This window comes from Neltuma alba, unplaced genomic scaffold (genome assembly GCF_004799145.2).
Source record: "Neltuma alba isolate B1F8T4 unplaced genomic scaffold, ASM479914v2 tig00013053_pilon, whole genome shotgun sequence".
In the NCBI taxonomy this organism is placed as follows: Eukaryota; Viridiplantae; Streptophyta; class Magnoliopsida; order Fabales; family Fabaceae; genus Neltuma; species Neltuma alba.
This window is the reverse complement of record NW_021637394.1, coordinates 1-9,081: the sequence shown is the minus strand read 5'-3', so window position 1 is coordinate 9,081 and position 9,081 is coordinate 1. Positions and strand designations below refer to the sequence as shown.

The following is a 9,081-nucleotide window of genomic DNA, read 5'->3' as shown; positions in this document are numbered from 1 at the left end:
TCCATCTGTCCCACATACCCCTTTAAAGAAAAGCACATGAATTATCAAAGTATGAAGCAAAAATATGTCCACAAATTCCATTATCAACTATTCAATCCTTTGCCCTATCTTCTTCCTCACCCTTAACCTCTTTCTCAGAAGAAGAAGATTCAGAAATATCCTGCCAGGCCCTACTACTCTTCAGTTACCCGGCGGATCTCCACCACCACTTTCATCGTCTTTCCCAGAAGGGAAAACCATATTGGAGGTACTTATACTTTTTTTTTTAATTTTCAATTTGGTACCTATGTGTTTTTTGTTCTTAACTAAATCTTTAATTTTGCTCTATTAACATCATTAATCCTTATGTAGAAACTAAAAATATCAATAGAACAAAGTTATAAGAGCTAATGTTGCGAAAAAAATAAAATTAAATGTTTAATTAAAGGGAAAAAAACACATAGGTACCAAATTAAAAATTGAGAGAAAGTATAGGTACCTTCAATATGGTTTTCCCTTCCCAGAACAAAAGAAAAATTACCCGCAGAGAAGTAACTGTATTGATTAATTAATAAATTAATTAATAAAGAAGCTAGGAGGCCTCTTCTTTATTTCAAGTACAACACCAGCACATAAACTTAAGAATTATATATGTCTCACGTACACTCAAAATTATATGAAATTCATGAGCAATCTTTACCTCGACTTCCCATGAAATCAAGGTAGTAAGACATTATTCTTCATAACAGAAACGATCATTAAAAGCTGCAAACACAAACGTATGACTTATTTAGGCAGTTATAGAAGGTACTGCCTCCGATTCTTATATAAAACCCAATTGACTAATTTGAGGAGATTAAAAAAGTTACAAAATTACTTAATTATAACATATATTGTATGATCTTTCTAACATATTTCTATATATTATTAGATTATATATCAATTTATAAGTGAGAGGAATTAGTTAGAAAAAAAACTATAAATATAAATACTTCAAAAAATCTAGTAATTTTCTTAATCTCCTTCAATTAGTCAACTAGGTCATATGATGGGATAATATCAGAAAAAAGACAGCGACTTATTTGAAAAAAGACCGGAATTTAGACCACATGGAGCTTTTGGAATAGGGTATGATGCTGGAAGGGCAATGAGTAGTATGACAAGAACCAGGAGGACATTTTATTCCCGGCTCATCCATATCCATCATCGGCGAGTCTTCCCATGAACATTGATCTGCATCGTCATCATCATATAATATTGACATATCAGTTTAGTATGCTCACATATCACAACGGAATCTAATTAATTAATAAGTGATTAACTTAATAATCAGGCAAGAAGCTAGTTACAGAGACTCAGATTGGAAAAATGAAATAAAGCCGCAAAATAAACGAAGTTGAAGTTGTTAATTACCATCTGGGATGATGCTACGAACATTAAGACGAGCGTGAGTGGAAGAGGGAAATGAGAGAAATATTGTAGAAACCCAAATGAGAAAAGCAATCAGAATAGCCTTCTTCATATTTTACAGCAATATATATGACTCTTCTAATTTGGCTTTTGTTTATATATGCTCCCTACACTTACCCTTGTCTTCCTCTCTATTTATGGTCTCCAGCATAGGGAAGCACAGTGTACTGACATAAAGGCTGTTAATTAGTACTACATCAATTTCTAAATATAAGACTTTAATCTATTTTGTTTTTCATATTTACTTTTTTTTTTTAAAATAGTCTCTATAGTAATTGCACGTTAAAGTGTTTATATTCTAATGCAGAAGATTAATAAGAATATTTTAGAAAATTTTAACACTTATTTATTACAAATAACTAACTTAATTAATTTTTTTAATATTTGTAATTAGTTGTCTAACTCTTATATTAAGGACAAGATGTAATAAAATTTATTCTCCCCTTGCTATCCACTCCAATCATACAAATAATTGCTTCATATTATTATAAAAAAAAATCTAAATTGACTTAGTCGTGCCTTCAACCTTGGCGTCTCTCCCATATCCATCTCTTGCTTTTCATTCGTTTCAACCGTCAGTTTCCTTTACAATTATATATTGTCGAAATTTCAATTCATTCCGTGCTTTGCATCAGCCCTTGTATTATCCCCCTTCACTATTCCTCATGTTATCCTCTTTATTAATACTTTATATATATGATGCAAGAATTTTCTTAGTGCAAGAATAGGGATGCTTTCTTCCATTTGAAAGTTTAAATTAGAGTAGTTTTATTTAAATGATGAAGACGAGAAGGATGAGGAATGTTTATTTTTTTGGATTAAATTTATACTTTAAATATAGTTTTGTATTTTAAAATTTGATCAACTCATTTTGGACATTATTACATTTTAATGTGTAAACTAACTTAGGGCAAAATAAAAAAAAATAAAAATGGACTTTTGGGTCAGCTCGACTTATGGGGGTTAGGCTTCAAGAAACGGTTAAATTTGGGGTAGCAATGCTTCTGGGTCGGAGCCCATATGGGTCAGCCCCGCCCCATTTACTAATTCAAGTAGTTCTTGGAGACATCTCTGAACTTAGCATTTATTTTCTTTTGAAAAAATCAGCTCACATTCATGACTCATGAGCACCAAAAGTAAGGCCTACAAGAAACAAAGTGAATCAGTGAATTTGGCCAAATTTGGCCAAAAATTAGTCTACATTCTAAGCTTTAAAAAGAGTCTAAGAACATGCAATTTTGATGTGTAGGTTAAAAGATATTATCTCTAATTCTAAATATAAGATCTACTATGCCATACTATATTCGGTCATAAATTTAAAATCAATTTTATAATGCAAATTACAATATAAAGTAGACCTTATATTTAGAGCAAGAAGTATTTGCATTACAAACTAAATCTTATATTTGAGATCGGGTAGGTAGCATTTTCAACTAGAAAATATGAAATTACGGTTTTTACTAAATTAACAGTAGCTTTTCCATGGATTTTTTGGGAAAAGAAGGAAATATAACGAGTTAAGATGTATTTTTCGCCTATAAAGAATTTAAAGAACTTTAACTAAAAATTTGAACCACTTCATCATTATATTTCTTGATTTCTTGATTTAGCTATGACTTTTCAAAAGTAGCTGAAAATTCAAGATTTATTATATGAATAATAGCTTGAAGATCTATCTGATCGAGTTTTGAGGTTTTTTATTTTTTAAGGGTTTTCAATTGCCAAAAGGGGTTTTCAAAGTGCCTCAAATGCTCTTCTCTATATGTAATAAAAACAGTACTATTGACAAGGTATGAATAGTAAGCTCACCCCTATTTTCACGTAAAGCACGAGCTCACATTTTACCCTACAAAAAAATAGGTGATTATTGACGGAACATAGCTATATAATTCTTTTCATTGTTAAATATTCGTCACGAATTAATTAGGAATGGGATGTGTATTTATAAATCTATTTGTCGATTCTAGATTTCTATTTTGTGTTATATATTTTGGTACATTTGTATAGATAATATATTATTTCTTTATTATATCAATTATATTAATTATTCCTATAACTGAAAGTTGTTTATATCCTAAAATACATAAAAAATGAAATAATTAAGCACAACAAATTATCAATATTAAAACTTACAACGTCACTATCGATAATAAAATAATTCATTTGTCAATCTTAATATGCAAGATATTTTCAATTTTCAAATTAAAATGTGTGGTTCCCAATTTCCCATGTACCAGTCAAGTATTTCTATATTTGAATACAAACTCATATGGTAAGCATAAGCCAAAAAAAAAAAAACTCACTTTAAAAGACTAGCTTGCTAGGAAAAGAAAGCCAGTTGAACTTATAACCCTTACAATACTTGTGAGATTTTCTAATATAAACTCATAACAAAGCACCCTCTAGAGAGCCAACGTCCTGGTAACTCACTCTACAGCACTTTACTCAATCTTCTTATTAGTTAAAAACTTTTGTAGGTAGCCTTCTCTAGTTGGTTAACTCTCAATAAAAACACCAATATGATAAGCATAAGCCCAAAAATGAGAGCTCAATTTTAAAGATTATAAGAGTGAGAGTCTCTTAAACTTATAAACCCTATAATATTTATGAGATTCCCAATATAAAACTCATAACACCCCATCTATATTAATTTCTATATACAAGATATGTATTAATAAACAACTATTTCCCTTATATATTTTCTGGGGGCTAAAACGTGGAACACACAAACATATCATGTTGCATACGCATAACACATTACTTTCCCATAGCCCGTTATGCTGTTCATCCCTGTTTTGAAAAGACATGACATCTACGGCTCACAAGTTGAAACCAATCACTTTGTAGAAAAGACATCACCAATTGTTGCATCAAATGCTTTTCTGCAGATACGTATGCATCATAAAGCAGATGTCAGATAACGCATAAAGTATACTGCAAAACAAAACATAATAAAAATCCATTTGTCTAACAAATCTTTTTATTTAAAGAGAAGCACATGAATGAATCATCAAATTATGAAGCAAGCAAGCAAAACTATGTCCACAAATTCCATTATCAATTATTCCATCCTTTGCCTTGCTTTCTTCCTCATCCTCAAGCTCTTTCTCAGAAAGCGAAGATTCAGAAATGTCCCACTGGGCCCTCCTTCTCTTCCCATACTCGGCAATCTCCACCAGCTTAAAAAGCCACTCCACCACCACTTTCAACGTACTTCCCAAAACTATGGTCAAATCTTTTCTCTTTGGTTTGGCTCTCGTTTGGTGGTGGTCGTTTCGTCGCCCTTTGCAGTTCAAGAATGCTTCATGAGAAAACGACATCGTTCTGGTCAACCGCCCCCAGTTCCGACCGGAAAGCACATCTACTACAACTACACCACCGTCTCCTCCGCCCCATACGGCGAACACTGGCCCAACCTCCGTCGCATCCTGGAGCTTGACATCCTCTCGACGCGTCGTCTCAATTACTTCATGGAAATGCTAAGGGACGAGATGAAGCTACTGGTACAAAAGCTTGCTCATGATTCTCGTAAGGGTTTCACGAAGGTGGAGCTAAGATCTAGGTTTTCTGAGCTGACATTTAACACGATGATGAGAATGATATCTGGGAAGAGATACTGGGGAGATGATAGCAAAGTTGAGGACGTGGAAGAAGCAAGGAAGTTTAGAGAGACGATGAAGGAGTTGTTGATGCTAGGAGGGGCAAATAATCCTGGAGATTTCTTGCCGACACTTAGATGGTTTGATTTGGATAACTTGGAGAAGAAGCTCAAGGGTATTAGCCTCAGATTCGATAGATTTTTGCAGAGAATAGTTGATGAGCACAGAAGTGGAAACAAGTGGAAATACTCTGATAAATCACCTCTTGACTCTGCAGAAATCAGAACCAGAGTATTATACAGATCAAATAATCAAAGGTCTTGTTTTGGTAAAGAGCTACTGTGTTTTTGCTTTTTGGTTGCATTGTCATGTCTATTATTCATTTTGCTTTTTAACTAGTTCCACACTTTTGCAAATTATATATCCTAGCGGTTGTTTGATGCAAGAATAAACGAATATATAATGATTGAGTAAAACCAAAGAAAAATGAGAAATGCTTTTAAATGACATTTTTTGCGCTTCTGCAGTATTGTTGAAATTTTTGTTCCCAGTTAAAATATGTTTGTCGGAAAATTAATCTAAAAATTCCTATAGTCCATATGATTTTTAATTAGGTCTTGTAATTTGTTTCTTTTATTAGATTGTTATGGTATCAATTGACTTTTTTCATAATTAAGGCCTTATAGTTTCCTCCCTTTATATTGTCACATGAAACTACAAAAATCTAATAAAAAAATCATGTGAAACTTTTCATCAAAAAAAAAAAATCATGTGAAACTATAAGGACTTACATATTAATTTTTCTTATATTTATTGATGTTGTTACATATATTACCACAAGTAGTTAAATAATGAATAATTCTTTTATTAAATCAAGTGTTCTTCCTCAAAAAACTCACAAAACTTGACATCGTTTGACATCATATATAGGCAATGCTTCGCGGGGGAAATGACACATCTGCTGTAACTTTAGAGTGGGCAATGTCTAGTTTACTGAATCATCGAGAGATATTAACAAAGGCAAGGCAAGAAATAGAGTCACAAATAGGGCAAGAACACTTGATAGATGAACAAGAGGCTTTGAAACTGCCATATCTTCAAAGCATTGTATGTGAGACATTTCGATTGCATCCTGCAGGCCCATTATTGTTACCCCATTGTCCTCAGATAAGTGCACCATGGGAGATTATAACATCCCACCTGATACTATTGTGCTGATTAATGCTTGGGCCATTCATAGAGATCCTCAATTATGGAGTGATCCTTTATGTTTCAATCCTGAAAGGTTTCAGAAAGAGGGGGAAGCAAATAAGTTGATGCATTTTGGATTAGGAAGACGAGCTTGTCAAGGTTCAGGCTTGGCACAACGCACAATGAGCTGGGCTTTAGGCTTACTGATTCAATGCTTTGAATGGAAACAAGTAAGTGAGGAAGAAATTGATATGACAGAAGGAGAATGATTGATTTTGTCAAAAGTTGTTCCTTTAGAAGCTATGTGTAAAGCACGCCAAGAGATCGTTGATAAGTCTCTTATATAGTTGGAACATTTGCAGAATGATGTTGCTATTTGTCGGAACCGTATGGCTCAATTGACAACAAACATTTTCTCAAGTCTTGACTTAAATAAAAAGTTGCAAGTTTAGCTCTTCGTAAGAATGATGAATGCATGAGTTTTTTCTACTGGATGAAGAATGACAAAAAAAAAAAGTAATGTTAACATGCAACCAAAAAAAAAAAAAAATTTAACGTTGACATTGATAATATATCTTGACCAACATAATTTCACTCTATGATAGTGTTACTCAAGACAAATGATGAAAATAAGAAGGGTTAATGTGCAATTCACCAAGTATTTAAATAGGGCAATTGTAAGAATTTTTTTTATTTAAATATCTTACTACCTCCAGTGCTAATTATAAGATTTCATTTGTAGACTACAAACGAGATCTCATAATTAGGACCAGAGGGTATTATCTTATCTAATTAGCTAGAAACTGACAAGAACTTATGTTCATATTATCTACTGCTTGGTTGACTATATATAAAGTATCATTAGTATGCTTGGAGAAAGGGTTAGAATGGGAGAAAGAAGGGAAATATGTAAAGTCAAAAATCGAGAGAGCAATTAGAGAAATCTATTTTTCTCCTTAGGACAAAGTACTTTTTTTTTTTTGTTAAGGTTTAATTGGCTGTGTTAATCCAATTTGATGGGCGGCGGGGTGTTTGAAATCTCTCATGATAGTTATAATTATTTTCACGTGAGTTAAAACTTTTTTATATATTTATCTTTTTCTGTGTAAAAGGATCGCCCCCCCTCCCAAAAAAAAAAAAAAAAAAAGTAACCCAAAAACGGGAACCTGTCACTCTCAAGTAGAGGAACAGAACAGTTGTATTCATAATGACAAAAGATGGTTTTTGGGGCCCAAACACAGCCTTTGTTGTTGCTCGGTGTTGTTTTTGTTTTTAAGAACATAAAATTGGACTGGACCTGACGTGGAGGCCCAACTCAGTCACAGTCATAGAGCGGCTTGTACCAAAATCGGGCGGAGCTTCTCTCTGCTGCAAGGAATGGTGCTCAGCCTTTTTTAATGGAGGGGGAAAAAACAAAACTAACACCCAACATTCCAACCTCTTAAAGCATTTTCCAAGTAAAAACTATTTTTTAGTGCTACTCAATAATAATTTTTTATACATCTAATATCTTAAAATATTTTTTAGTAGCATTTAATATTCTAAATTTTTTTTGATTAAGTAGATTTCATTATTCTGAAATATTTTTCACTATCAACTAATGTTCTAAAATAAATCTTTGTGCGTTTAACACCTAAAAATAAATTTTAGTAACAGTATCATAAAATAATTTTAGTGTATCCAACGCTCTAAAATTATCAAGAGTACTTGGTATCATAAGTTTAAGCTGATCATTACTATTAAAAAATACTTTAAAAGTATAAATTCTATCAAAAATTATTTTAAGATATTGAGTGGTTCTTCAAAAATAGTTAAAAATGATGAAATGTTACTGAAAAAATATTCCATAACACTGAATGCTAATAAAAAAAAAAAAAAACTGAGCACCTTACCTTTTGTACACGAAGCTGCAAAACAAGATAGTCATACAGGGGACATCCCCACCCAACCCCGAAGCCCCCAATATTCTATTTAAACAAAATATTATTTTTTGACCGGAATATTTAAACAAAATATTACTACCTTCAATCCTAAATGATGCGCATTGAACTCTATGCATACTACCAGGTCAAAAAAAAGAAAGGAAAAAAAAAAAAAACTCTGCACACATACTACACAATCTTTTAGTACTGAACTCTAAACTTTTTAGCATGCAGATATTAATTATGAGATTTTAAAATTTGAGTATCATGAAAAATTGAATACTAAAACAACTAAAAATGAGAATTGAAATAATGATAAAAGTTAATAAGTACTAAAAACATAATAATTGAAGATGGGTACTGAAAATCAAAGAGGACGGTCATTTTCGTCAATTAAAAAAATAAGTTCTAAATAGGGACCTTAGTCTTTAATGAAAAATATAAAATTTATGATCTTTATATCATTATATATACAAAAACTTGAACATGAATTCCAGTTCGAATCAAACTCGAAAGGCTTATACTTTTGATCGTTTTTAAGATTTCACCTTCTCCATGTATTACTGCATGCAGGTTTTCAATCAAGTTGTTTTCATTTCCTAATGGTATAATTACTCACAAAATTTATTCTAATGTCCAGCATAAAATTTGCTTTTGTTAATTTGGATTAAGTTGCATTTATCACCATGAAGTATTTTTTTTTTCAGGAACACTTAGTATTCTAAATTAATTTGTAGTTGATGTAGCACATTCAAATATCTTTCTAATAACACCCAACATCCTATAATATTTTTCAGTAATTTTTCGTAGATTCAGCACTCTAAAGATTTTTCTATTAGTATTAAATATCTTAAACTAAAAAATATTTTAAAGGAAAAATTGTATAAAAATATTTTAGTTACTTGGTACTACTAAAAAAA

At 31.8% G+C, this 9,081-nt stretch overlaps 1 long non-coding RNA gene and 1 pseudogene across 1 annotated transcript; one reads left to right on the top strand and one right to left on the bottom strand.

Annotated features, from left to right (window-relative positions):
- Positions 1 to 531: 531 nt before the first annotated feature.
- LOC114733971 (uncharacterized) lies at positions 532 to 1,151 on the bottom strand. Its single transcript, XR_003739118.1, has 2 exons — positions 1,074 to 1,151; positions 532 to 744 (listed from the first exon to the last, which is right to left on the bottom strand). It is a non-coding gene; the product is annotated as an uncharacterized LOC114733971 (long non-coding RNA).
- A 3,336-nt stretch (positions 1,152 to 4,487) lies between these two features.
- LOC114733973 (cytochrome P450 81E8-like) lies at positions 4,488 to 6,586 on the top strand (annotated as a pseudogene).
- The last annotated feature ends 2,495 nt before the right edge of the window (positions 6,587 to 9,081 follow it).